This window comes from Sorex fumeus, unplaced genomic scaffold (assembly GCF_029834395.1).
Source record: "Sorex fumeus unplaced genomic scaffold, SorFum_2.1 ptg000044l, whole genome shotgun sequence".
NCBI classification, from domain to species: domain Eukaryota; kingdom Metazoa; phylum Chordata; class Mammalia; order Eulipotyphla; family Soricidae; genus Sorex; species Sorex fumeus.
This window is the reverse complement of record NW_026606101.1, coordinates 2,337,559-2,352,276: the sequence shown is the minus strand read 5'-3', so window position 1 is coordinate 2,352,276 and position 14,718 is coordinate 2,337,559. Positions and strand designations below refer to the sequence as shown.

Below are 14,718 nucleotides of genomic sequence, written 5' to 3'. Positions count from 1 at the left end.
GTGTAGCCCTGCTGGCCCCTAGCACCCCTGGAGAGGCCCCAAACAAAAGCTACTTAATAAAGCTTGTTCTGAGAGAGGAAAGTCATATGGTGGAGGGTAGTCCCAGAGGCTTTTCAGAGGAAGTTATATTAATTTGAGAACAGAAAGAATGAGTTAAAGTCAGCAGGGGCAAGAAGGGCATTGTTCCCTAGTATGTGGGATATATATATCCTTTGAGGGAAATGAAAGCATCTAAACCCACAAGAACAGAACATTAAGTAACTTTGGAAGGCTCAGTATGGACGTCCTGTTTCACGTTCCATTGAGACTAGCACATATTCAACGATTTTCTAGCAATTATTGCCTGTCTCCCTTTTATTTTTATTTATTTATTTTTTACTTTTTGGGTCCTTGCGCAGGGTCACACCCGGCGATGCACAGGGGTTACTCCTGGCTCATGCACTCAGGAATTACTCCTGGCGGTGCTCAGGGGACCATATGGGATGCTGGGACTCGAACCTGGGTCCGCCACATGCAAGGCAAACTCCCTACCTGCTGGGCTATCGCTCCAGCCTCTCTATCTCCCTTTTTAACAGAGCGAAGACTTTATTTTCCAGATCCCTCCCAGCAGCAAATATATGATTAGCATTGCTTTGTTTTAGGGTGTCTGTGCTGGAAAAAAAATTGTTTAATTTCTACAATTTTTGCTCATACCTAGCTTACTACTTGAAGGCGTCCATACTGTACTGGTGGTTCCTGCAGGCAAAGCACTTGCTTCAGTCCATGGAGCTATCTTCCCAGCCCTGATTGCAGATTATCTTCTCTTTGGTTGGTTGGCTTGTTTGTTTAAAAGTTTTCTTTGCTTTTATTAAGCATTTCTATTGTGATAAAATTGCTAGAAATCTTACCTCTGGTCAGAGAAACAATAGTTAAAACCCTACTGCTGGGTAACAACCACTCTGAATACATTGATTGTTGGAGTACAAGGAGTTTAGGTTTATCAGGTTGCACCCATCACAGTGCTCCCGAGTCATTCCCATCACTCTGTTTGTCTGTAACCACTTCTATGCTCTCTTCCCCAACCAATTTGTAAGGTCTCATCCTTCTTAGACACTGAAGCTGTACTGTAAGTTAATATTGCCTTTCTCCTCTCCTATGTCTTTTGAGCAGTTTACTTTAATGCAATGTCCTTTTTGTATGATACAGGAAGACAATTAATATTGTGCTTTATAACTTAGCAGTTGATTGGCTTTGAATATTATTCACTCCTGGGCTTTCTCAACTTAAGCCTCAGTTGCCCTCACTTCCTAGCACCCCAAGGGCAGGGTCCTGACGTGGGACTGGATGGAACCAGGGCAAGCCGGTAAGTTATGTGCTACCCTGGCATCGCGATGGGCCAGGTCAAGGTGCCACGATTCTTAACTATAGGTTAAGCGTTTGATCACAGGCAAATGCTGTCATGATCCAAAAGTAATGACAAGACTAGGACCCTGCTGCTAGGAATAGGAAAGATATCTGGCCTGAGCACTGCAGTCTGAGTTCGAGATGGCCCTAGGAGAGCAATTCTATAAACTCAAAGTATTTCTTACTGTGTCCATACAAAATGATTTATTTTATGTATGCTTATATGTTGGTCGGACAAGGAGAGGAGAAACACATCCAGGGAAATCTGTTCTAGGGTGGGTTGATCTGTCCTAGAAGCAGTTTTCCTATGTGTCCTGACTAGCTTGGATGAGACTGAACCTTTCTCCCCTTCAAACTGCCTGCAGTAAAAGATTTCAGTATATTGAGGCAATTTCCCTTATCTCACAGGAACCTAGCTGCCCTTAGGTATGCAGATCTCAGGTGCTAAACCAGGCCTGATCTTTGGGATGTAGATGCCTGGCTCCAGGCAGGCTGATGTAGATTCCAAACTCTAGCAGACTGGTCTTTGTTGTGCTAATCCAAGTGCTTGTAGCTTGTAAAAGGTGAGGCCAGGATTACTGGCCTGCGGATGCAAAGAAACAATGTATGTTTTCCTCAATGTTCTTTCTGTAACTCCTTTTGATGACATCACTGTATTGTGCCCTTTAGAGATACTATGATTGATATAAGGGAGATTGCAGGGCTGGGGATGGGGGGAGGCGGGGGACACGTGCATCAGAGAACTTGGGAAGATGGGGCTGAGGACAGAAGCTGAGAGAACAAAGGCACACGTGCTTGAGAGATCCTGGGGCCTCCATGACATACATCTCTTCCATATAATAAACTGCTGCTAAGACCAACCAGCCTGGCTCGCGTTTCCTTCCTTCACCTGACCATTGCCATCGACCTCCGTGGAGTGGGGAACCGGCCTGACCGCCGGCCTTTTTATTTTTTGTGTGTTTGCACAATTGATAACTGCAAAAAAAGTTTTAAAACAAGGGGGAACGTGAAAAATATTAGGAACATGCCACCTGAACTCCAATGGCTTCTCTACTCTTTTGCCTGAAATCACGTTTTAAGTTCTGTGTGGGTGGTTGAAAAGCTATGCTTGCTGTATTTGGGGTTTTGGTTTGTCCTGTCTTGAATAACCAGGACTCCAGTGCTATTGAAAGAATCCATATTAGGGCATCAAATTTTTGCGTGCTTCAGCTAACTTGCAACATTGCTTTCTGTAAAACTGCTTGGCTGCTTTGCACCTGGGGGAGAGGGGACTTGGAAAGTAAACAGGGCATAACTTCTTTCTAAACCAAGTGTGACAGGATTCAGGTGTATTTACTGTTCCTGAAATGTATTGTCTCAGTAAAGCACCCTGCAGACTTGGGTAAAGGATAACTCAGGATGCTGTGGTTGGGGGAAATTGCCCTTTCCTGGAGTGTATTGTCTCACTAAAGCACCCTGCAGATTTGGGTAACTCAAAATGTGGATGGTCAAGGGAGATTACCTAAGGCTTCCGGCTATAACCTTGCTTGTGCTGACAATCGATACGTAAATGCTGGTCTTTGAATCTATAGGCTAAGGAGTGAGGTACTTTTAAATGGATTGGTTAAGAAAGTATTTGTTGTTACAAATCTATTGGCTATGAAATACGCGGGCTTTGCTGTAATGGCCAGTGAAGGCCTATAGAAGATCCCCTTTGAAGAAGTTCGGGGCTCTCAGCCACTGCCTACTCTGGGCTATGCTGTGGAGCCCCAGCATGCTGGTCTAAATAAACCCCGTTTTTACTCCTGCAGGAATTGTGTCTATCTGGTCTTTCCGCGCCTCCCAGGGCTAGGGAACTCCCGATCCCAACACTATAAAAGGAAGAGAACTGAATAATTATCTTATGCATTTCTACTGAAATGGTGCTGGTTTATAAGAACACACATGCTGAGGACACAGATTGTACAGCAGATAAGGCATCTGCCTTGCTCTTAGCTGTCCTAGGTTTTCTCTCTGGCACCCTTGATGATTCTCTGAGCCAGCAGTGAATTCATAAAGTGATCCCTGAGTGCAGAGTCAGGAAGGAATAAGCCCTGGGGAGCGGATGATAGTACAGCAGATAGAGCATTTGCCTTGCACATGACCAACCCGGGTTTGATTTCTGGCATCCCATATGGTTCCCAGAGCACCGCCAGGAGTAATTTCTGAGTGCAGAGCCAAGAATAACCTTTGAGCATTGCTGGGTGTAACCCCCCTCCCCACCAAAAAAAAAAAAAAAAAAAAAAAAAAAACAAGGAATAAGTCCTTATTACTGCCACAATCCCTGAGTGCACAGCCCTGAGTGCTGAGCCAGGAATAAACCCAAAGCACTCTGCCACATATACTCTGTTAGGGGCACACCCAGTAGTGCTCAAGGATCACTCCTGGCAGAACTCAAGAGACCATATGGGGTGTCAGAGATCAAACCCGGATCCACTGCATGCAAAGCAAGCATCCTGCCCACTGCACTATCTCTCTGGCTCAGAAATTCTTCCATTTATTTCTAGCAATGCTCATTTTCCATCGAAGCAGTGATGTAAACTTTTCTTGTGAATTTAAGTGAAAATCTAAAGAAGAAAGAAATTATTGACACATGTAGAGATGGTTTGAAAAAATAATGGAAGAAATTATGAGAATGTTGTAGAAAAGACTTATATAATGGAATATTTGCCAGGGAATATAAGAACTTGTAGAGTTTAGAATACTTCAGCTGAAAGAATAGTTAGAACTCTATTCCAGGATTTTTTCCTTTTTTCCAATAGTTTCACGGGGAAAAGCTCAAAGTGAAACCATTTGTCTAAGGTCACAGAAAAGATTGGTAAAGAAAGAAAAATCACTCAAGGGGCCAGAGAGATAGTACAGTGGGTAGGGCGCTTGCCTTGCATGTGCTTGCTGACCTGGGTCTAATCTCCGGCACCCCATTTGGTCCCCTGAGACCTCCAGGACTGATCCCTGACCACAGAGCCACAAGCAAGTTCTGAGCACTGGAAGGTGTGATAAAGAAGGAGAAAAGAAGAATCACTCAAGCTTACCTAATCTTTGCTCTTCTGAGTCTTATTCAGCTCACACTGCCGACATCAGCTCTCTTCAGGACCTTTGAAGCTTCTAGGTTGCTCTTAAAAAATTCTTTTCCTCTGAGTAAATGCTGAATTTGGAGAAAGAAAACTCAAACTGTGCTAAAACCAATGATCAAACCCCACCAGGAACATACCTATGGACTAAAAAAAGAAAAAGAAAAAAGAGAACTCAACATTTTTAACTTGCCCAGCAAGGTATTGTGCAGTATCTTGATAAGAGATACTTATCATGTATGTTTGGGGCCCTCATATGGGGAGGGATTTAGGAGTACAGAACAGTGTCTAACTGCATACAGTCACAAAGTTAGGGTAGGGCCAGAGAGAGAGAGAGAGAGAGAGAAAGAGAGAAAGTGAGTACGGTGGATGGGGCACTTGCCCTGCACATGGACTACCTAGGTTTGATCCCTGGCATCCCATATGTCCCCCAAGCACCACCAGGAATATTTCTTGCGTGCAGAGCCAGGAGAAACTTCTGGACATCACTGGGTATGGCCCCAAAACAAAACAAACAAAAAGTTAGGGTAGGGGGCTTGGAGCGATAGTACAGCAGGGAGGACACTTGCCTTGCATGGGACTGACCAGGTTCAATCCCCAGCATCTCATATGGTCCCCCAAACACCATCAGGAGTAATTCCTGAGTGCAAAGACAGGTGTAACCCCTGAGCATCGCCGGATGTGACCCCAAAAGCAAAAAAAAAAGTTAGGGTAGGCAGAAGAGTAGGCCGGGTTGTCTTTTTGGTTCTGGCCTTCCCTGGTATTTGTATTTGGTGAGCACTGTTTGGCTTCAGTGAGGAGCATGAGTCTAGCCTGCGGCTGATTTTTTTTTTCCTTTCTCACCCACAAGCATCATTATCCCCAAAAGGACTTTCTTCTCCTCCTCCTCCACTAGTTTGGGCTTCGGTACTTAAATGTGCCTTCTCTCAGTGGGAAAGTTGGGGAGAAACAGATCTTTGGCCATCAGTAACTCCATTCCCCCACTTCATGCGAGGAGGTTGCTTCAGCACCATTTCTTCTAGGGTGGGGGACTTCTAGCCGCTACCCCCCCCCCCCCCCAAGCAGCCCCTTTCATTGGGACACTCTAAAGGAGGTTGTTTTTTGCCCCTGTTGTGGAGGGAAGGGAAAACATTTTTTCCATCCCCTTAGGCTCAGTGATCAGTCAAACTAGGTCTTTTGTACCATCCTGACAAAGGGGCATCAATTTTGAATTTGTAGAAGAGAGATAAGACAAAGGGAAGGAGTTTAGGCCTTTTGTGGGGACAGACTGTGGGAATGTAAATAAAAGGAAGAAACCAATGGAAAGATAAGATTGTTTTAGTAAAGTTTGTTGTTTGGATTCCTCTCACAGAGAGAGTCCAGAGTTGTAATTAATTTCAGCCTTTCCTGGGGGGCGGGGTGTAGGGGAGACAACTCCACAAAGGGACTTTCATTTGGTTTGCTTTTGGGGTAGGGTCCTGGGTCCACTCCTGACTGTGATTTGGGGGAAGGGGGCAGGGTGTGTGAGGGTCACTGACAGTGCTCAGGAGCCAGACTGGGCCTCCTGCACGCTCTATTCTGCCCACAATGGGAAACTTACTGGGGCAGGATGGAGGAGAGCTTGTCTGTGTCTGCTCAAGGGGCCAAGCTTGAGGGATTCAAACTCAGAATCCTTATACAAAGGGGCATATTTGTGTAAGGTCCCTAGGGACCCTGAGGGAGATTCCAGAGTTAAAACTCTACAAATTAGTAACTCTCCCTTTCCTGCCCCCTCCCTAGCAGAGCTTTAGAGTGAAACCATTCCTTATTGGAATGCAAATTCTGAAACCATTTGTTGACTCTTCCCTGTTGGGATGTAAATTCGGGAACCATTTGTTGGGCCTTCCTTATCAATATTACCTCTGTTAGGAACTTTTCCCTTTTCCACCTCCACCAGAATGCAGGGCTGAGAATCAAAGGAAGCCAGGTGATAACCAAATGTCCGAGTTACCAGATGCCCACTAGCCACAATGCCTATGGACATAAATGCTGATCTTTGAATCTATAGGCTAAGGAGTGATGTACTTTTAAATGGATTGGTTAAGAAAGCATATGTTGTTACAAATCTATTGGCTATGAAATACGCGGGCTTTGCTGTAACGGCCAGTGAAGGTCTATATAAGATCCCCTTTGAAGAAGTTCGGGGTCTTGCCTCACCTAACTGACCTGCCTGTCTGTGTAGGTGGCTTGACCCTGGCTAGCCAGTCTTACAATAAACCTTGCTTGCTGTTTGCAGTCTCTGGAGTCTCTTTGTCGTTAAAGGGAGATCACAATCCACGCCCTAACAATTTGCAGGGGGCGTACTCTGATCCCATGCACTCATACCTAATATACTGTTTGAGAAGACAGGACTGGGGCGATGGCTTAAAGGGCCAGAGTGCCTCCAGGAGTGATTTCTAAGCACCAGCTGGCAGTAGCCTGGTGAGTACCGCCAGGTGTGGGCCAAAAATGGAAAGAGAAAAAGGATAATCTTTTTTTTTTCTTTTTGGGTCACACACACAGGGTCACACCCAGCAATGTTCAGGGGTTGCTCCTGGCTCTGCACTCCAGGAATTACTCCTGGCGGTGCTCAGGGGACCATATGTGATGCTGGGAATTGAACCCGGGTCGGCAGCGTGCAAGGCAAAGGCCCTACCCGCTGTGCTATTGCTCTAGCCCTGAATAGTCTATTTTTCAAAAGAGTGCACGTACTTGCTTTATTTTTGTTTATTTTAGTTTAAGGGCAGTTTTCAGGATTTACTTCTGGCTCTGTGCTCAGGGATCACTCCTGATGCTGTAGGGGGACCATAAGTGGCACTCATGTTGGCAGATAGACAGGGAAAGGCCCTCAGCAATGAAACTTAGCTCAAGAAAACTTCTGGGAGGAAAAAGTTTAGGGGCTCTCTCCGCCCTTAGAGAAGCCCACGTTCTCTCTTGAGTGCATCTCTCTTTCTCTCTCTCTCTCTCTCTCTCTCTCTCTCACTCTCTCCCCCTCCACACCTTCAAAAACCCTCCAAATAAAATCTATTTTACTTCACTGCTTTGTCTACTCCTGAAATTCTTTTCTGCGAGCGAGACAAGAACCCCGAAAACCCTGGGTAAAGCCTGGGACTGGTTTCTCCTTTCCTGCGAAGAGCAAATCCTCGCTCCAGCCTGAGTCTGTGACTCCCTGAAAAATCAGGTGGTGGGGATCAACTCCCATGCCGAGAAGACTAAGTGGACTTCAGGTGTAGCCTGAAGGCCACCTGGTAGAACTGGCAGGGCTCAGGCCCGTGCCGAGCAGGGGCTCATCACAGACTTTACCAGTCCTAGTCTTCCCAGCGGGTAACGGGTAGCAGAAGTGGAGTGGGAGAAGGTAATTGTCCTTTCTCTCCTCCCGACCCACGTGAGCCACCTGTGGGGTCCACTGACATCAGTACCAGGAACCAAATCAGGGTTAGCTACGTGCAAGGCACATAGTGTCTCTCCAGCCCTCTGCTTGCTTTTCGACCAATGCTACAGTGCTCGGATGGCTCGTTCGGTGGTAGAGCATTACATTGCAAGTGTGAGGGTAGTGCTGATCCTAGTGGTCCTGCTCTTTGGGATTCCTAATGCCACAATAAAAAGAAGTTGGTGGGCCCCCATGGGTGGCTTAGGTGAGGCGGGGAGGAGATGGTCACTTTCTCCCGCTCTGCCTCTGCCACCCTGGTACCGGCTAAGAAGGTTAGGACTGAGTCCCACCAGACCCACGAGGTGACCATCAAGCCACACCTGACATCTGCTTGGTCTTCTCTGCACGGGAGTTGACCCACACCAACCAATCTCTCAGGGAGCCGCAGACTCAGGCTGGAGCGAGGAATTGCTCTTTGCAGGAAAGGAAATTCAGTCCAAGGCCTTAGCCAGGGTTTCCAGGTCCTTTGTCCTATCTTGCAGAAAAGAATTACAGGAGTTGGGGGCTGGAGTGATAGCACAGCGAGTAAGGCGTTTGCCTTGCACGCAGCCAACATGGCCAACACAGGTTCGATTCCCAGCATCCCATATGGTCCCCCAAGCACCGACAGGAGCAATTCCTGAGTGCATGAGCCAGGAGTAACCCCTGAGCATAGCTGGGTGTAACCCAAAAAGCAAAAAAAAAAAAAAAAAAAAAAAAGAATTACAGGAGTAGACGAGCCGTGAAGTAAAAACATTTTATTTGGAGGCTTTTAGGAAGGGGAGAAGGGAGAGAAAATCAGAGAGAGTAACACACTCAAGTGAAAACACGGGCTTCTCCAAAGGCGGAGAGAGTACACATCCCAAGAGGGCAGATGCAGGGGACACGTGTGCTCGGGTGCCACATGTGTTTAGCCACATGGACACAAGCAGCACACGGGCTCGGGCAGCATATATGTGCCCTTCCTTTGTTCAAGATGGCTTTTATAGGTCTTTCCAACCTGCACCCCAGGTTGCTAGGGTGGTTGCCAAGGGAGTAGAGCCGAGAATGGTCCACGGTGCTCTTTAAAGTTCTTTTCCTGGCCTTTGTTCCTGCTGGAGCCTGTTGGGGGATTTAGGGTGCAGCCTTCTCTGGGTCTACCACTGGCACCAGGAAGATCTTATCAGGCCTTGATTCCTGTACTCATAGGTGAGTATTTTTTACAGCTGCAGGGCTATAGTTTTTATTTCCTCCTAGAAATTCCACTGCCATGGGGACCTTCCCTTGTCTACTTGCCTACATCCAGAATGTGTGGGCCAAAGGTGCCACTGGTGCCATATAATCTTATCAGACTCATTATAAATCTCTCAGAAGAGAGCACAAAACGAGAAGCCTTAGCCTGCTGCCAGACCCCACGCCAGGCTGTTACATCCGGGGCAACCAGGAGGGCGGTGGGTGAGAACCCCCCCTCCCTGCCCCAAGGAGTCGCCCCAGCAGCTGAAAACCTCCAAAACTCAACTGCTGCTGTGTTCACAGTCGCTCTTCACACTCTTGGACAAGCCTCACCCAGGAATGAATCTATTCCTGGACATCTCATATTTTACACCACTGAGTAGCACACCACATTTGATGGGGTTTAAAGTAGAAGGCAGGGGCTGGAGAGAGAGCACAGCGGGTAGGGTGTTTGCCTTGCACGCAGCCAACCCGGGTTCGATTCCCAGCATCCCATATGGTCCCCTGAGCACCGCCAGGAGTAACTCTTGAGTGCAGAGCCAGGCGTAACCCCTGTGCATCACCAGGTATGACCCAAAAAGAAAAAAATAGTAGAAGGCAATCAATCTTAGGAGGAAATATATTTATACAGATATAGATATAAGCACACAAGGCTCAACCTTTAACATCATGTTACTAATCTCTTATAGGGAGAGAGAGAGAGAACAGTGCAGTCTGCTCCCGCGCCTGGCTATTCCTCGCCGGGGCCCGTTGGAGGGGAGCGGGTTGAGCTTTCCTCCCCGCCCTGACCAGGGCTCCAGCAGCCGAAGACCTCCAGGACCAGCCACCACCATGCTGAGACCACTCTCCGCACACCTGAAGGTACTGGCAGAGGGACAAATCCACGCGGGTTCCGGGGCCGAGATCTCCCAGCCTACTCGGATTGGAGTCGAGCATCCTCCACCCAGATCCTCCAAATTCCAGTAGGCGGGGGTCACACCCACCACCTGGCCCCCTGGCGCCGTGTAATCCCATCAGCGGCCAAGACTCAGAGACTATAAAACCCAGCTCCCGGAACTGTGTGGCCGCATTCGAGGCCGCCGGAGACATCTTATCAGGACATCTTTTATGACATCTTATTATCTCATTCCTACTTTGGACAAACTTGCAGGCTATCGAATGTAGCCTGCCCACAGGGCAGAGTCTGGCAAACTCCCCGTGGCGTACCAAATATGCCAAATACCAGTAACAATGATGGGTCTCATTCTCCTAAAGAGCCTTGAATATAATCTCAGGGCTAGGATGAAGGAGAAGTTACTGGGGCCTGCTCGAGGCAATCGACAAATAACAGGATGATGAAATGAAAATGAAATTAAATCTCTTATAGAAGGGCTGACTGGCTCCTGGGTGAAATTCAACAATCTTCACATACTTTCCTTTAAGAAAACTTTTTGTGTCTTTTTAGTAGATTATTCATAGCAAGCAATACAAATTTTTTTAATTTAATTTTTTTAATAAACTATTTCCGTGCTGCTTTGGGAGTAGGGTTTGGGGTTCGGGATGGAAATATGGTGGTGGGAAGGTATAACGGTGATGGGACTAGTGTTCAAATATTAAATATAATCAAATATTGTGAACAACTTTATAAAAATGAAAAAATAAAAAAATTTTAAAAAAAAGGAATGTGTGGGCTCTGTCACTCTGCAACCAAGTGTTCGACCCCCCCCCCCCCGCCCCAGTCATTGCAAAAGCAACAAAAAGGAAGAGAAGGGGAGAAATGTTAAAGGAAATAAGGAGACAGGGGGAGCCTAATTGACTGCAGCACATTATTGTATGCAAGAGGCCAGAGTTCAATCCACTGGCACCTCCTGGCACCACTAGCTTCACTGGGAGGATCCCTGAGCACCACTGGGTCTGTCCCCTCCCATTCAAATAGATGCATAAAATTCAAATTAAAACATTTTATGAAAGAACATAGTAAAAATGTACTCTCTTACACCTACATCTCCCAGATCTCTTTCCAGTTCGGATATACAGATGCTAAGTTATAGAAAGTACCCATCACCCCCTTTTTACCGGGGGTAGCAATCCAACCACATGGCATTTTTTTTTTCACTTAACTTATTCACTCATTCAATAAATATTTACCAAGCTCTTTCTATGTGCCAGGTTCTCTTCCCAGACATGTGAAAACTGCAGGAACCAAAATTCCTTTCCCTAAAAGAGCTTCTGCCTTAGGGAAACAGACAAGTGAAAAACAAATATCTAATGTCAGATTCCCCAGCGGGAGGAGTGGAAGGAATATCAAGTGGGAGAGAAGAGCACAGAGATTTTCAAACGAGTGGTCAGGGCAGGTGTTTCTGAAAACCCGGGGCTTGAGCTCAAGCTAAGAGGCCAAAGATGTGTGGAAGCTAGTCACCTGATTATCTGGAGGAAGACTGACCAACAAAAGTGTACCTGACTTATAACCTGTGACTTCAGCGTGACTCAAGCACAGACTAGAGGAAATATGGTAAGAGATGAACTTGGTTAGTGGTCAGGGGGTACTTCAATTAGGGGCGGGTTGACCATGATAATAACTCTGGTTTTTATTCTAAATGTGATGTTTTGTTTTGTTCTGAATGGAATCACCCTGAGCTTCAAGATTGTCTATGGCTGGGTTTCAGTTGTATAATGTTCCAACACCCATTCCCACCCATGTCAGAGGCAGTTTCCCTTCTTCTTCTCCCCCCACGGCAGTGCTGCTGAAAAGGCTTTTTTGGGGGCGGGGGTTCACACCCGGCAAGGCACAGGAGTTACACCTGGTTCATGCACTCAGGAATTACTCTTGGCGTGCTCAGGAAACCCTATGGGATGCTGGGAATCGAACCTAGGTCGGCTGCGTGCAAGGCAAACACCCTACCCGCTGTGCTATTGCTCCAGCCCCTGAAAAGGCTTTTTAAAAATTTATTATTATTTTTTATTGAATTGCTGTGAGATATGGTTACAAAGCTTTCATGACTGAGTGTCAGTCGAAAACCCATCCTTCCACCGGTGCACTGTTGAAAAGTTTTGAGCAGAAAGATAGGATCTGATCATGTGGGCATTTAAAAACACATCGTTCTGGGTGGAGAAACAAAGGGACAAGCTGGGTTGTGGTGGGAGGTATGAGTTGCCTGAGAGACAGTACAGTGGGTAAGATTCTTTGCCTTGCACAGTGCAGACTGGGGTTCAATTCTCAGCAGAATTGAACAAATTATGATCTCTTGAGCCCTGTCAGCAGGGATCCCTCAGCAGAGAGCCAGGAGTAAGCCCTAAGTTCAACTGGGTGTGGGTTCCCAAAACAGAGCAAAACAAAACAAGAGTTCCCTTTTCCCCTAGCATGTGTGGCTGGCCTCTAAGCCATGGAGTAAAATTCCTGGTACTAATCTCGGCCATAATTGGGTGTTAGTCTCCTATTTTGTTACTTTATGTTCCCCAGATGAATGCAATCTTTCTATGTCTGTCCCTCTCTTTCTGACACATTTCGCTTAGCATGATACTTGCCATGTAGTACCACTTGTGTGTAAATTTCATGACTTGGTCTTTTCTAACAGCTACATAGTACTCCATTGTGGAGCACCAAATAAAGGGTGTTGGGAGGATCCTCCCAGGATGGGAGAAGCATGCTGAAAGTAGACTGTAGACCAAACATGATTGTCACTCAATGCCTCTTTTGCAAACCACAACACGGAAAGGAGAGAGAGAACAAAAGGGTATGCCCTGCCACAGAGGCAGGGTGAGATGGGGAAGATGGGGGGTGGGAGAGATACTAGGATCCATGGTGGTGGGAAATGAGCACTGGTGGAGGGATGGGTATTTGATCATCGTATAATTAAAATCCAAGCACAAAAATTTGCAAGTCTACATCTATACCTCATGGTGTCTCACTAATAAGAATTAAAAAAAAAAAAAACAACAAAAACCAAAACAAGAGTAAAATCAAGGGTGGGACTGGTTAGGAGTCTCCAAACATCTCTATCTATAGCCACCTCCTCTCCTAACTTTTGCTCACGTAATCCAGTTTATAAAGCAACATAATTTATTTACTCAATTAGTGGCATTTCGGCTGGTTTCAATCCTTTTGCTACTACAAACAATTGGAGCCATGAATTTCCTTCCAGCTCACAGAACTGCCTGGCTGAATCCAATTATTTTCCAGACTCCAATGAAACCTATCATTATTCAAATTAATGATCTACTTCTAGGTTGCTGTTGGCTGGGCACACCCCACGGTGTTCGGGGCTCCCTCCTGGCTCTGTGCTCAGAGATCACTCCGGTGTTCGGGGCTCCCTCCTGGCTCTGTGCTCAGAGATCACTCCAGGTGGTGCAGGGGATTGAACTGGGGGCTGCCTCGTGCAAACGCGGGTAACCCTGTCATAATATCTCTCTGGCCCAGAATAGCTCTCTGAACCCAAAAGAAACAAGCTGATGACAGTCTTTGGCACTCCACGCCTTGGGGATCTGAAAGAAGGGGCATTGGGCTGGAGACATAGCAGAGCGGGTAGGGTGTTTGCCTTGCAGCGGCCAACCGGGGTTCAATTTCCTGCATATCCCTGAGGGGGCTGGAGCAATAGCGCAGCGGGTAGGGCATTTGCCTTGCACACGGTCACCCGGGTTCGACCCCCAGCATCCCACAGGGTCCCCCGAGCACCGCCAGGAGTAATTCATGAGCCAGGAGTAACCCCTGTGCATAGCCGGGTGTGACCCAAAAAGCAGTTAAAAAAAAAAAAAGGCACCTGCTATTCACGCCACGTCCTTTTTCCCCCCCTTTCTATTAACTATACCCTGATTAGCAAACTTTCCTTATCGCCCTCCGAACCTCCGCCGCCTCCCCTCCCGCCCCCTTCCTTCTCCAGCGGTCCCCATCCCAGCTTGGCAGAGAGCAACCGAGAGGCCAGCAGCATCAGAAGACCAAGCTCTCGCCCTGCCCTGGGCCCTGCCGTTTCCGCGTCTCCCACCGCAGCCCCTTCTTTTCCCCCGTCCCTCCCTCGGGGTCCGAGTCCCAGGCCGGCTAGATCCCACTCGGGGAGCGCGCTGAGCCGCTCAGGAGCCGCCGCAATCCCAGCCGCCTTTGCCCTCCTCCGCCCGCCCGGGAACCGCGCGGCCGCGAACGCGAGGCGGCGGGTCCCCTCCGGGCCGCCGTAGCGCGAGGCTCCGCGTTCGGCCCTGCGGGTCGCCAAGGCAACGGGCTCCGCGGCGCGCGGCGGGCGCCGGGCAGCCCGGGGGAGGCGCTGCGGGCAGCGGGCCGGGGAGCCGCGGCGGCGGGGAGCAGGTGAGCTGGGGCCGCGGCCGCGGGGTGGGGGGCCGCCGGGGACCCCCGGGAAGGCGTCCGGGCCGGACCTTTGTCCCCCGATCCGCGCCCCCGGGCGCCCTTTGGTCCCCGCACCCTGGAGGGGGCGAGGAGGGGGCTCCGCGGGCGACGGTGTTTGCGAGCCGCGGGGTGCCCTGGTCCCAAAGTTTCTTTGCGCCAGCAGCAAGGAGGACCCTCGTGACGGCGGGGTCGGGAGGGGGGCTTAGCTCGGAATCGCTGGGAATGCCTGTCCGTGCCCCCCTCGGCGCTCCGGAGGGGACCCTCTTGGGTGCTTTCGTTTCCCCCGGAGCCGAAGGGGCTTGAACTGACCGAGAGAC

The 14,718-nt window shown here is 48.3% G+C and overlaps 1 protein-coding gene across 1 annotated transcript in view; it reads left to right on the top strand.

Moving 5' to 3' along the window:
• Positions 1-14,249: 14,249 nt before the first annotated feature.
• PKIG (cAMP-dependent protein kinase inhibitor gamma) overlaps positions 14,250-14,718 on the top strand; it is an 82,941-nt gene continuing 82,472 nt past the window's right edge. Inside the window, exon 1 of the mRNA XM_056122119.1 lies at positions 14,250-14,362. The gene's annotated coding sequence lies outside the window, so the exon portion shown is untranslated. The remainder of the gene's footprint in view (positions 14,363-14,718) is intronic.